The sequence below is a fragment of the Dama dama genome, chromosome 29 (assembly GCF_033118175.1).
Source record: "Dama dama isolate Ldn47 chromosome 29, ASM3311817v1, whole genome shotgun sequence".
NCBI classification, from domain to species: domain Eukaryota; kingdom Metazoa; phylum Chordata; class Mammalia; order Artiodactyla; family Cervidae; genus Dama; species Dama dama.
The window spans coordinates 12897432-12911934 of record NC_083709.1 but is presented as its reverse complement, the minus strand read 5'-3'; the positions used below and the strand labels follow the sequence as shown (position 1 = coordinate 12911934).

Genomic DNA, 14503 nt, shown 5'->3' with positions numbered 1-14503 from the left:
TGGTCTCTGTAAAATTTTTACTTATTTATCTCTACAGAAGTCAGGCCCAGAAGCAAGGACATATACATAATAATTGAAACTCAGAACAAACTTCAGAATGACTACTGCATGTCAGCAACATATTGTAATTCTCAATTATCCCCACTATATTGATCTCAGGATCTTTTTGATAGTGCATGCCATCAGGAAAAATAATATACACTGACATGTAAATGTTTTAGATTATAAACTATGTAGATGTATTAGCATGTTAATATTGCACTTAATTTTAATTACTTCAAAATGTAAGTTCAAATGAGATAAAATTTTTACTAATTTTTTTTTTGTATACTCACTAGTGGACATTTTTGGGCACTTTCTTTGTTATGCAAACCCTCACTTTAAATCTCACTTCTCAACTTCTATTAATTTTACTTTTAGGTAAAAGAAAGTGATGGAGAGATAGATTAAGAGGAGTGTCCACACTGAAAATCAATCTCTCAAAGTGTTAGGCAACTTTTATTTTGTCAGACAAACTTTTAGCCCTGTAATTCTGCAGAGTAGACAGTGCACTGCCTGATAATAGTTATTATTATTGAGGTAATCAGTTCAGTTCAGTTCAGTTCAGTCGCTCAGTCGTGTCCGACTCTTTGCGACCCCATGAATCGCAGCACACCAGGCCTCCCTGTCCATCACCAACTCCCGGAGTTTACTCAAACTCACGTCCAACGAGTTGGTGATGCCATCTCATCCTCTGTCACCCCCTTCTCCTCCTGCCCCCAATCCCTCCCAGCATCAGGATGTATAAATATATTATGATGTTTATATTATTCAATTCTGTCATGTTGAGTTTTAGACTTTTATATACTGCTTATTCATTAATTCTCTTATGTTTTAATGACATCAGATGCACTCAGTCAGGACAAGTTTCAGCCTCCTGCTATGGTTACCATAAAAAATGCATTAGGAAAGCACTTGGTGTGTCTGTATACACCATCTTCAAGATTCATTACAGCATCTGGTTGTTAAAATATGTAGAAACCATTTAATTATATGATATGCTAGTAGCCTGGTGTTAGCCCACAGTCAGATAGCACTATAAAGATTTACCAGCTCATCTAACTAAAGCCAGGAGACATCATCTAAGAATCCCCAAAGGATTTATATACAGGAAGACCTGAGTTATCTGGAGACTGAGTTTCTGGCAGTATGCTGCATTGGAGTGCATAAGACTGCAATAGTGATGCAATAGCGATGAAAACACCGGAAAGATACAAATGAGAAGCAAGGGAAAACAGCAGACCCTAGGAGATCAGAGGAAAGGAGTCTGAAAGAATGGAAAAATGGTTCAGGGCTAGGGCAGTTAGCAGCAAGAACCATGAGAGCAGAACAGAGAGAGGTAAAGTGATGACAAGGAAGATAAATGTCTCCATGTTACTGTGACACCAGCAGCTTTCTAACCATCCATCCCTCCCAAATCCTTTACTGCACAACCCCTCACAGCACCTTAGTGGTAGGAGGATCATGCATTCTGCTTTCCCTGGGGCATTTGAGAGAGCAACCTAAGCTATTCAATAATGATGAATAAAATGTTGACTAATTTTAACACTTCCTATCTGCAATATGAAACTTCCCAGATGGCTCAGCAGTAAAGAGCCCACCTGCAAATGCAGGAGAGGCAGGAGACCTGGGTTTGATCTTCCCAGGGAAGATCCCTGGAGGATGAAGTGGCAACCCACTCCAGCATTCTTGCCTGGGAAATCCCATGGACAGAGGAGCCTGGAGGATTACAGTCCATAGGGTTGCAAAGAGTTGGACATGACTGAGCAACTGAGCACACACGCACATCTACAACACAGGATTCTAATGAATGCATGCATGCACGTGTGATGGAATAATTCCACTCCATAATCCTGAGAAATAGAAACTGCTATGATCATCACTCTAAAGATGAGGGAAAGGATCCACAAAGAGATTAAAGGCCTGATTGGTAGACACCCAGATTATAAAATAGCAAAGGACATTTGAACCTGACAGCTAAACTACAGAAAACATTGGCTCAAGAAATAGTGGATCAGCTTCAGTCATGTGCTAAGCACTATTCTACACATTTTGGATATACAAGTGTGCAACCCAGAAGGTTCCTGCCATCATAGAGTTCTCTACATGGCCTCAACAGCTGAAAAAGTCACCACCATATTCTAGAATAATAGCAATAATCTCATTAAATATTAGCACCTAGCAGAAATTTGCAATAAATGATTATTGCCCCTAATTCAACAGCAAATCAGTAAAATGTTTTGCAGAGAGAAATATTACACTAATATAATGAAGATTTTTAAAAATTACAAAAGTCCTAATATCTCACAAAAAGTTTCCTTTTATTTAAAGAAACAATATTTCAGATCATCTTCTTGAAGTAGGTAACATTCATCCCTAGATCCTACAGCCTCAACATCACCTGTCTGAGAGTAAGCAAAACACCAAATGACTTTCAAAATTAAGTCCCTGGGGAATGTAGTTTTCGTTGATTCCAGATGCCTTTTATTAAGAAGAGAAACTTCAAAGTTCATTTTATTAAATAACATTCAGATGCAGTAAAATGTTATACTTCGGTTAACAGGAAAACCTAATTATCTGGGAAAGGTCATTCTCTTGTGATATTAAGAGAAACCAGAAATAAGGCCCATTTCCTGAGAGAGGTAGGCATTTTTCTTGACTTTGCATATTCACATTGAAGGAATAAGAAAATTAATCTTTGGAATTACAAATCTCCTCTGACACATTGGTCTTAAATAACTGTTGTTAATGGATCTGCACATAGAACTGCACTGTGAGTCTCCATTTGTTGCTTTCTCTCTAAGTTTTCTGCCTTAACCATTATTCACCAAGGAGAGCTGTCTCTCTGATTTGACATGTGCTCTTTCTTTAAATTCTTTTTCAAACCTACAGTTGGGGAAAGTGTTGGCAATAATACTCACATGGAGGTTTTCTCTCTGAGCTTAATTTCCTTGTGTTTCATGGTATCGTGTTAAATGAAGTTGTAGTCTTCCATGTATAGCCTCATTTATTATTGAAAATAGATAGCTGGAGAAGTAATCATTGAGTAATGGGTATTTTGCTTTTATTCCTTCTTTTAAAAAACATTTCACAAATATAACTTGGCAATAACACAGATATGCAGCAAATTTGTGGCATAAAAGTTATTTTAAAATAGTCAAGGAAAGTAAACAACAGATGAAATGAGCTTTGGAACATTTATCCAGTTGACAATAAGATTATCATGGTGCCAAAGAACTTGTAGTCAACTGGTCCAAGAAGTGAAATATCTTCGTTTTGTTTCAAAGTATATTAATACATTAATACCAAGAAGAGCAGGCTTCCCAGGTGACTCAGTGGATAAAGAATCCACCAGCAACGTAGGAAACATGGGTTCAGTCCTCAGGTCAGGATGATATCCAAGAGGAAAGCATGGCAACCCACTCCAGAACTCTTGCTTGGAGGATCCCATGGACAGAGGAGCCTGGAGGGCTATAGTCCATGGGGTCACTAAGAGTTGAACACAACTGCAGTGATTGCACATGCACACTCTTCAAGAAGAGCACTAATGGTTTTATATTGTCATTTAGTTGCTAAGTTGTGTTCGACTCCTTTGTGACCGCATAGACTGTAGCACGCTAGGCTCCTCTGTCCATGGGATTCTCCAGGCAAGAGTATTGGAGTAGGCTGCCATTTCCTTCTCCAAAGGATCTTCCAAACCCAGGGATCGGACCCGAGTTTCCTGCATTGCCAGGCAGATTCTTTACCACTGACCCCCCAGGGAAGCCCAGTTTTACAGGAAGTAACAACAAAAAGGCAGTCCATGTTGATTTAAGAGCACATTTTACTGAAGCTAAGAAATACATAAGTAGCTTCATTCCTGTCTTCGTGCTTTCAAGCTCGGATACAGATAAGACAGACATGGTTAAGAAACAAGCTCTCAGAGCAATAAAGAAATGACAATAAAACAAAAAAACACAATCTCTTTGCATTAAGGAGAAATATTTGCATAACTTTTGTTGTTCAGTCTCTAAGGTAAATCATGTCTGACTGTTTGCAACTCCATGGGCTGCTGCATGCCAGGCTTCCCAGTCCTTCACTATAGCTTTTAATAGCTTCCAAAGAGTGACCAATTTCAAACACTTAGATAATTCAACCAGGTGATAAAAATTGGAATACAATCCAGGTGTTCTAGTCCTGGCCCAATGTTCTAGTTCTTTCCTTTCTGGCACACACTGAATCCAATGAGCCACCTGTGTCCGTGAACTCTATTGGAAGAGTGTGAATGCCAAACACTTAACATTTATGGACTGAGATGGTCCCTGTGAAAGTTTACAGTCAACTTAAAAATGAAATAACATAGCTAACACAGAACATACATTCACAACAAAATCCCAGCTCTCAACAAATCTGTGCTGTCTTGGTTCAGCCATAAGTTCTTTCAGTTAATTCCAACAGTTTTGCTGGCCTTAGCCTTCTTTTTGGTTTTCCCTTCCATCACAGTAAAAGTTTGGTACCTGATCCTCTTTCCTAGAATAACTCACCGTGTTCTCTTGGTTCTATTACATCTGAAGTACCACTGGATACTGGACATTAACTATCCACCATTTTTTTATAATGCTTATATTTTAATGAGTGATTGTGTGAGTTTGCTAGGATTGCTGTAGCAAAGCACCACAACATGTGGTCATAGTATAACAGGGTGAATTTTCCATGTGTGTGCCCAGATGCCCGGTGGTGTCTGACTCTTTGCAACCCCATGGACAGTAGCCCTCCAGGATCCTCTGTCCATGGGATTTCCCAGGCAAGAATATTGGACTGAGTTGCCATTCCATTCTTCAAGGAATCTTCTGGACCCAGGGATCAAACCCACTTCTCCTGAGTCTCCTGCACTGGCAGGCAGTTTCTTTACTACTGTGAGGGTGGCCCCTAGTCCAATATTAAGGGTGTCCTTATAATAAAAGAGGAAATTGGGACATAGACACACCTACCTCTACAATAATCCTATTCCTAGATAAAGTCACAGTCTGAGGCACTGGGGGTTAAGAATTCAACATATGAATTTTGGAAGAATATGATTCAATCCAAATGGTAATGTATACTTAAGAAAAAATTCAAACCATTAACAATAGAATTCAGTGATAAGGAAGTCTTTCTCCCCCTAAATCTTGATCCAGACCAGGTTTTCCTTTTCCAAGATTACTGGTAAAAGTTTCTTATCTTTCCACAGATAAACTAAATAAAACTAAGTATGATTATGTAGATATATTTTTCACACATGTGCTGGCTTGCCATAAAGTTACTGTTCTTGAATCTCCTTATTTTCAAATAATTAAGATTTTTTTTAAGAAAGAGAATAACAAATGCAACTTTGTGAAAAGAGAAGACATTAAAAATCACTCCCATTCTGACAACTAACCCTGTAGAGTCCTCTGTCCCTGTATTGCCACCTGCGTTCTGCACACCACGCTGGCTGTGGAGTAATAATTAATCGTTGCACATGTAACTAAATGTTTTATTGGTCTTTCTTAACCTGCTCTAACTACCAGCAGCCTGGACGGAGTTACATGTGGTAGTCACAATAATTGACTCTGGGGGTGAGACACTCCAGGGCTCCCCAGGTGGCCCACTGGTATATCTGCCTGCCAATGCAGGAGACACAGGAGACCTGGGTTTGATCCCTGGGTCGGGAAGATCCCTGGAGAAGGAAATGGCAACCCCCTCCAGCAGTTTCGCCTGGAGAGTGCCATGGGCAGAGGAGCCTGGTGGGCAACAGTTCATGGGGCTGCAAAGAGCCAGACACTACGGAACGACTGAGCACACATGCCCTTGAGACACTGCAGGCCTCTCTTTTGCCCTAAGTGTCAACAATGCCTGAGACGAATGAGGATGAGGGCAAGGCTGGAGGAGGACTGACAGTCCCCCAGACCTGAAGTATGAACAACAGCTAAACAGCTATTGTTTAAGCTCCTGCAATGCTGGGGCTATTTTGCACAGAGCAAAACTCACAGCCCATTCCATTTTAGCTAATAAACATACTGTGGCTATTACATTATTTTAAAAAATCCAGTGATGTGAATGGCACTCATTTTTCAGTCCGTTCCCTCCAACTTTCTTTTGATTACTGTTCAATGATGTGTGTTTTATTCTCCACTTATGTTTTTTTTTTTTTTTCTCTTTTATGACATTTTCTTGTAGGCAGCATAGGTTGAGCCTTGTTTTTCTATCCAAATGAACAGTCCATTGTTTTTACCTGGAATAATCGTATTTACATTCACATTCTGTGTGGTTATTGATATGTTCATCACAGTCTACTATCTTCCTATTTTTTTTTCTATTTTCTTGATATGTTCTTTTCTAACTTATTCTTTTCTCAATTTGTTTCATATTAACTGAGCATATTTAAAACAACCAATATTCATTTAGTGACTATATACATTCTGTGATTCCAGCTTATCTCCTTTTCTGGCTTACTAGTTCCAAATGTATTTTATTTCTCTTGTGCCCACTTTAGGATTTGCTGTATACTATAGTATAGTATGGGCTTCCCAGGTGCCTCAGCGATAAACAGTCTGCCTGCTAATGCAGGAGATAGAGGCAGGAGATGAAGCTTTGATCCCTGGGTTGGGAACATCCTCTGGAGAAAGAAATGGCAGCCCACTGCAGTGTTCTTGCCTGGGAAATCCCATGGACAGAGGAGCTCAGTAGGTATAGTAGTATACTATGTTTCAAGTACTATTATGCCACCTCACATATAAGAACCTTAAAATATTCTATTTCTCTTTCTTTCATTTCAACATTTGGGATGTTATTTTCATTTTGTACATGTAATTGCTGTTAATTATGTTATATATGCCATAATACATTATTACTTTTTTATAACTATTTTTAACAAAAATACTTTATTTATGTACCAAATATTTTTTTAAGAAAAATATTGTGATGGTGGATAATAAAATTCACTAATCTGGGACAAGCTGATAACCATCAATATCAAGGGAATCAGCTAAAAATGATGTGACTGTAAGTAAAAATGTCAAAGTATTTTCAAAAATACTTTAATCTGGCAGCTCTCTTGTTTTTCTTTGAGGGCACAAATTCTCACATTTTAGGCCACTTGGGGTGGTTCCACAACTCACTCACACTTTAATTTTATTTCATTTTGTTCTCATTGTGTTTCACTGTATATAGCTTCTATTCTGACACATTCACATTTTTACATTTCTACCTTTGTGTATATATTATTTGCCATTAATCCCATCTAACATATATTTTTAATCTCAGACAGTGTGATTTTCATTTCTAGGAGTTTTATTTGGCTCATAAAGTGAAGTGAAACCTGCTCAGTCCTGTCCCACTCTTTGCAACCCCTTGGAATTCTCTAGGTCAGAATACTAGAGTGGGTTACCTTTCCCTTCTCCAGGGGATCTTCCCAACCCAGGGATTAAACCCAGGTCTCCTGCATTGCAGGTCGATTCTTTTTCAGCTGAGCAGGAGACAATAATTTTTTTCCATTTCCATAGTCAGTACTGACAAGGAGTCCCTTGTTGACCAGACTCTGCCCAGGCCCCATGCAGTCTTCTCCTGGTGGACCTCCACCTCGGTGGAAAAAACTGAAGCCTCTCCACACAAGTGACCTGTCCATCCCTTCAAACCACCCACATCCATACACACTCTGGTAGACAAGACATGAACAAACACTGATGTGGCTTCGTACAGCTCAAGGTTGCATTCCTAGGCGTACACTTCCCCTTGTAGGATGCCTGCATGAAAAAGCTAGTGGGCTGTTCCCACCAACTCCTGAAGAGGGGGCCCACCTCCCAGCCTCTGTGGGCAGAGGGGGGCTGACTTGGATCAGCTCTGAATTGCAACCCAGATGGGCTTCATGCCTAGATGTGTGCGTGTGTGTTCAGTCACTCAGTCGTGTCTGACCCTTTGCAGCCCTATGGACTGTAGCCCGCCAGGCTCCTCTGTCCATGGGAGTTCCCAGGCAAGAATACTGGAGTGGGTTGGCATTACCTTCTCCAGAGCAATCTCGACCCAGATATCAAACCCATGTGTCCTGTGTTGGCAGGCAGATTCTTCCATTGAGCCCTCACCATGACGGTTTTCAAACTACAGTAGTCTCCACTCCTGGCTCCCTCACTCTGTTTAAAACATCCAGTCTCTTCTGTACAAATGTATGCTGTGTTCAGTCCATGCTGGACCCTCTTACCTATTGCAACAGAAATTCTAACTAAAAATCTGTCCTGGCCACTTTGGAGTCTGGCTTGTTATTGCTGATGCTGTATTTAGTCTTTTTCCCAGCTTCAGGAACACTTGGAATACAGTTAAAATAACTGCGTAATTGTCTTCTTCTGTTAATTCTTGCTTATTACTTACTGCATAAGCAAGGACAGTCTTTAAGAAAAGGCTGCCTTTGTCCCACCTATTAGCAATGACTTTCTCTTTAACCTGTACCCCTTGGATGACTGGTTTCTCTTCACCTGATGGAAATGCAAACTATTCCAGCTGTGCTTGGGCTCGGAAGCGCTTTGTCTCCAGGGTTTCTTCCAGGTGAGGCTCACCCCAGTCTCCTGCGATTTTCCTGCACAAGTGCATGGATTCCTTACTCACTTGGAGACACCTGGAGAGCCTGAAGCAGAACTCTAGAGAGTTCCTGCCCACAGATTCTCCTGTGGGGCAGCCCACCACCTGCCCCTTGGAGCCCTGGGAAGCAGCTCTGTTTCTGACTCTGTGAGACCACCAGGCTCCCCGGGGCAGTCCCTCCCTGGGACACCCACTCCAGAAGGTAAGGGAGGCAGTTACCAGGTTCCTCTCCTGTGTTTCTTCTGTTTGAGGCCTTGGTGTCTTGTATTTTCTAAGTCTGGTAAACTTGTTTGATCAGTTTTGCTTCGTTCTTTCTTATAGGCTGGAACAGTGGCCCCTGCCATTCTTGGCACCAGGGACCAGTTTTGTGCAAGACAATTTTTTCACAGATCAGGACAGGAGTGGGGTGGGGTTGGTTTGGGGTGTTTCAAGCACAGTACATTTATTGTGCACTCTCATTATTACATTAGCTCCACCTCAGCTCATCAGGCATTAGATCCTAGAGGTTGGGAGCCCCTGCATTAAAATATATAGCATGTCAAAAGTAACTTTGATTCTATCCTTCTGTAATTGCCCACATTTTCCAACCCAGTAGATTTTGAGAAAAAGAATATAGCTGTTAAATTTTGAATCTTGACTTTATTTCACAGATCATGTTCTATTAATCAACAAGCTTTAAAAATAATTTTCAAATCTGTCCTCTCCTCCAATTCCCAACTCTGTCACTATTTTCAAAGACATCATGACTTTCACCAAAATTTTCACAATTCCTGACTAACAATTTGATAGGGCCCACAGGGGGCTCATTGTTAAGATGGCTCATTATGTTCACCTGGCAAACAAAGAATACATTCACAGTGACCAATCATGACCAAATTGCCCAAACGACATTCTGTTTTCTGACGGGCACCTACCTTCTCAAAGCTATGAGACCACCAGATTCCAGACCTCCGGCTATGAGACCACAGGACTCAACTACAGGCTGAAAATTAACCATCTCTTCAGAGAAATTTTCATGGGTGGGGTTTAAGAAAGGCCCCGTCAGAAAGGGAGGATACTGGCTCTCCTAAAGGGCCAGTCACCCTCTCATTTCCCTCTAATAAATTCCCCTTTTGCCTGACTGCCCGGCTCACTCTTTTTCCCCACTCACCTCACATTCTGGTGCTGAAACCCAGGAGGGAAGATCCTCCAGGTGGTGGTCCTCCTGTGGCCCCCTCCCTTGGACCTTGCCGAGAAACTGAGATGAGCTCTGGGACAGGACTCTCCACTTGCCGTGGTGGACTGACATCCACACTGGCCCATATTTCATCCGGTTAAGGCTGAGTGAAATCCCATTCTCTCTCTCTCACCTCGTTTCCAAGACGGAGTGCTAGGCAGGAGGATCTCCACGCTCTGGGGCCCTCGGCCTTGTGCCCCGTCTGACTTTGAAATAGGGGACTCCCATTACTCTCTGAGAAAGTCCTGAGAATGGGGTTGCCTTTTCTCTCGGACCTTTCCCATTTTCTCTTGCCCTTGTCTAACCTCCCTGTTCGCCCACAATGGGAAATTCTCAATCCCAGCCCTCAAAATTTACTCCTCTAGGATGCCTTCTCCAAAACCTAAAAGCCCTGGGCTTCCACAGGGAGATAAGACCAAAAAGATTTATTTACTATTCTAATAGTGTCTGGCCACAGTACAGACTTGATAACAGGCCCCATTGGCCAGAAAATGGAGCTCTCGATAACAATACTCTACAAGACCTTGATAACTTCTGTTGCCACAATGGCAAGTGGTTAGAAATCCCTCATGCTCAGGCTTTCTTTGCTCTCGACCCTCCCTCTGTGAATCCTGCTCTACTTCTCAGATACTCTTAGCCCACTCTGGGCCACATCCTCCTAATACAATGTCTCCCGATCCCTGTTCAGACTTTTCTTCTTCGTCCTTGAGACCACAGCCCACGCTCTATGACTCCCAATCCTGATCCAGATCCAGTTCCACAACCTCCACTTAATGCCCCCTCCTCCCTCCCTCCTTCTCAGGCAGCCAGCCCCCTCCCATGCCTGCACCAGAGACAAGCTCTGAGACCTCAGCCCCACCCTCTACCCCGAGGGTCCCAAGGCTTTACCCCTACATCCCCTCAAGGTGGATCCCGAACAAGTTTAAAGCAGGAAACTTCACCGCAGGGCCCCGCCCCTGCCCCTGCCCCTCTCCTCCCTTCAGGGGAAGAAGCTGGAGCAGAAGGCATTGTTCCGGTTCATGTCCCATTCTCCCTCACCGATCTGTCTCAGGCTGAAAAGCATCTTGGCTCCTTCTCCTCAGACCCTGATAATTATCTAAAAGAATTCAAGTATCTTACCCAGTCTTCCGACTTAGCCTGGCATGGTATTTACATCATCCTCTCCCCAACTCTTCTCCCGGAAAAGAAGGAATGAGTATGGCAAACCTCTCAGGCTCCTGCTGCTGAGATACTCAGGACAGAGGACACGAAGGCGTAGAAGCTGAAAGGTCACGCTGATCGCAGGCGGGAAGGCGCCAGCCAGAAAATGCTGACAGAGAAGCCCCCCGCCGAAAGGTCTCACAGAAGCCCCAGGGACAGACATCCACCAATCAACAGCCCGTTGCCAGGCGGACTGACAGGGACAGACATCCACCAATCAACAGCCTGTTGCCAGGCGGACTGACAGGGACAGACATCCACCAATCAACAGCCTGTTGCCAGGCAGACTGATGGACGCAAAGGCACCAAGACTCCGGTCAATCAAAAACCGACACGGGACCAAAAGTCCAATCAGCACCCTGGTCCTGCCACTTCCGTATCCGCCGGGGTATATAGGGGTCGCCCCCAACCTCGCCGCAGATTGCAGACTCCCGCTTTCCCCCCTGCTCGCCCCTGGGAGCTCTGCCCAAGAGCGATTGCCCAATCAAGGCTTTTAACACTCTGGTGCTCTCTTCATCTTGCCGCTGCGTTCTTACAGAAGCCACGGCTGTCCGCCGAGAGACCCCAACTGGGGTGATCAGGCAGGGAGACCCAGATGAGCAGCTGGTAATCAAATGGCTGCTTGCCTCAATGTGGGCCATCAAAAGGCAGGACATAAAGCCACCAACATTGATAAGCTACAGGAAATAACTCAAAAACTAGATGAAAACCTGGCACAATTTCTAGCCAGGTTAACAGAAGCCCTACAAAAATATACGAAATTAGATCCCACTTCAGCAGAGGGTACCATTGTTCTTAACACCCATTTTATCTCCCAGTCATCCCCAGATATCCAAAAGAAACTAAAAAAGGCAGAATAAGGCCCTCAGGCCCCTCAATGAGGCCTTTTAAATTTAGCCTTTAAGATTTTCAATAACTGGGAAGAACAGGCAAAGCTAGAGAAGGCCCAACGAGATCAGGCCAAGTACCACCTTTTAGCCACTGCTCTACATAGCTCCAAGCCTCCATCAACCAACATAGAAGGGAAGCCACCTGGGCTCTGCTTCATATGCGGCAAAGAAGGCCCCTGGGCTGCTCATGCCTAAACCAAGGCCCCTCCAGGTCCATGTCCCAGTTGTGGCAGAAAGGGACATTGGAATGTCGACTGCCCAAAACCCCCTCCAAGAATCCGGACACCCCCTCCTGGTCCCCAGCAGGAGTCGTCCGACCCAGCTCTGCCCAGCCTCCTCGGACTCGCCGCTGAAGACTGAAGATGCCCAGGCCCCCAGGCCCCGACTCTCATCACCACCACGGAGCCCAGGTAACTCTTACAGTGGCAAGTAAGCCGACCCCTTTTCTCACTGACACGGGGGCCACTTGCTCTGCTATGCCTGCCTACTCCAGAAAACCAAGGTCTCCCAGGTCTCTGTTATGGGGGTTGACGGTTTAATATCTACACCACAAATAACCAAACCTCTACTGTGCACACTTTAAGATACCCTGTTTTTCCATTTGTTTCTCATACTCCCCAAATGCCCCACTCCTATTCTTGGGAGAGACCCTCTCTCAAAATTCAAAGCATCTATTACTAACCCGAGCCCACTCTCTGATCTAGCCTGGCTTCTGCTCTTCAACCCCACCTCCTCTTCCCCTGCCCCATTGCTCTCCTTATCTATAAACCCCATAGTTTGGGATAGAGGCAATCCATCTGTTGCCTGTCACCATGCTCCAATGTGTATCTGTCTCAAAGACCCCTCTGAATTCCCCAATCAACCACAATACCCCATCTCCCAAAAACATCAACAGGGGTTAAAGCCTATCATCACTAAACTGTTACATCAGGGCCTCTTGCGCCCAACTCACTCTCCCTATAACACCCCTGTCTTACCCATCAAAATGCCAAATGGCTCTTATCACCTGGTCCAGGGCCTGAGGCTTATCAGTGCAGCTGTTATCCCCATACACCCAGTAGTTCCAAAGCCCTATACTCTTCTCTTTCTCATTCCCTCTTCCACTACCCACTTCACTGTTCTAGACCTCAAGGATGCCTTCTTTACTACACCTTTACACCCAGACTCTCAAGACCTCTTTGCCTTGACCTGGACTGATCCAGACAATCATTGTTCCCAACAGCTGACAGGGACAGTCTTCCCACAAGGCTTTTGTGATAGCCCTCATTTCTTTGGCCAAGCTCTAGCAGAGACCTAACCTCTCTTGACCTTACTCTGAGTACTGTCCTCCAATATGTGGATTATCTCCTCCTTTGGAGTCCTTTGCTTACATACTCAACAACACACTATACAACTCCTCAATTTTCTAGCTGATCACGGCTATCAAGTATCTCCCACCAAAGTTCAGTTCTCTCTTCCTAGGGTCGCCTATCTCAGAGTCCTTTTAACACCAACAAAAAGATATATTACTATATCTATATCACTATATAGAAAGTCCCTTATATCCACCCTACCACTCCCTACATCAAAAACAGAGATTCTGTCCTTCTTGGGGTTAGCTGGATATCTACGCCTCTGGATTCCTAATTTTTCCCTCTTGGCACAACCCCTATATCAAGCCACCCAAAGAGGTCTTTCAGAACCCCTAGAACTAAAATCAAATATCCATTTAGCCTTTGACACCCTTAAGCAAGCCATTCTCTCAACCCCAGCTCTGACACCTCCTGATCTTCTCACGTCTTTATTCTCCACTACTGAGAGATGCAAAATTGCCCTAGGAGCTTTGGGACAAAACCAGGGCCCTTCCTTCACCCCTGTTGCTTATCTATCAAAGCAATGAGATCCCACACTTCAAGGATGGCCAGCCTGCCTACGTCCTCTGGCAGCAGCTGCACTCTTCACTCAGGAACGTAAAAACTGACTTTTGGAGCACCCACTGTCATTTGTTCACCACATAACTTTAAAGACTTACTTTCTCGCAAATCAATGACCCTTCTATCTCCTTCATGCATGCAGCTAATTCATGTCACCCTTCTCAAATATCCTGAGTTCTCCTTTGAATGCTGTCCTACTCTCAACCCTGCCACCCTTATCCCTAATTCTTCTGAGCCCTCCATCCATACTTGCAAAGAGGAATACCTGATGCCCCATTTCTCCCACATTTCCTCAACCCCTTTAAATAACCCTGACTTTACTTGGTATGGAGAAGGAAATGGCAACCCACTCCAGTATTCTTGCCTGGAGAATCCCATGGACGGAGGAGGCTGGTGGGCTACAGTCCATGGGGTCGCAAAGAGTTGGACACGACTGAGCAACTTCACTTCACTTTACTTGGTATATTGATGGCAGCTCCTCTATACCATCAGAAAGAAAAAAGGTAGCTGGAAATGCAATTGTCTCTGAAACCAAAATTACTGAATCCCAACCTCTCCCCTCGGGAAAGTGAAAGTGTTAGTTGTTTAGTCGTGTCTGACCCTTTGTGACCCCATGGACTGTAGCCCATCAGGCTCCTCTGTCCTTGGGATTTCCCAGGCAAGACTACTGGAGTGGG

General features: G+C 43.8%; 1 long non-coding RNA gene across 2 annotated transcripts in view; it reads right to left on the bottom strand.

Annotated features, from left to right (window-relative positions):
* The window catches only part of LOC133048699 (uncharacterized), an 84254-nt gene extending 73116 nt beyond the window's left edge, over nt 1-11138 (bottom strand). For both annotated transcript variants that reach the window (XR_009691101.1, XR_009691102.1), the window contains exon 1: nt 10943-11138. This is a non-coding gene — a long non-coding RNA (uncharacterized LOC133048699). The remainder of the gene's footprint in view (nt 1-10942) is intronic.
* Between the last annotated feature and the right edge of the window lie 3365 nt (nt 11139-14503).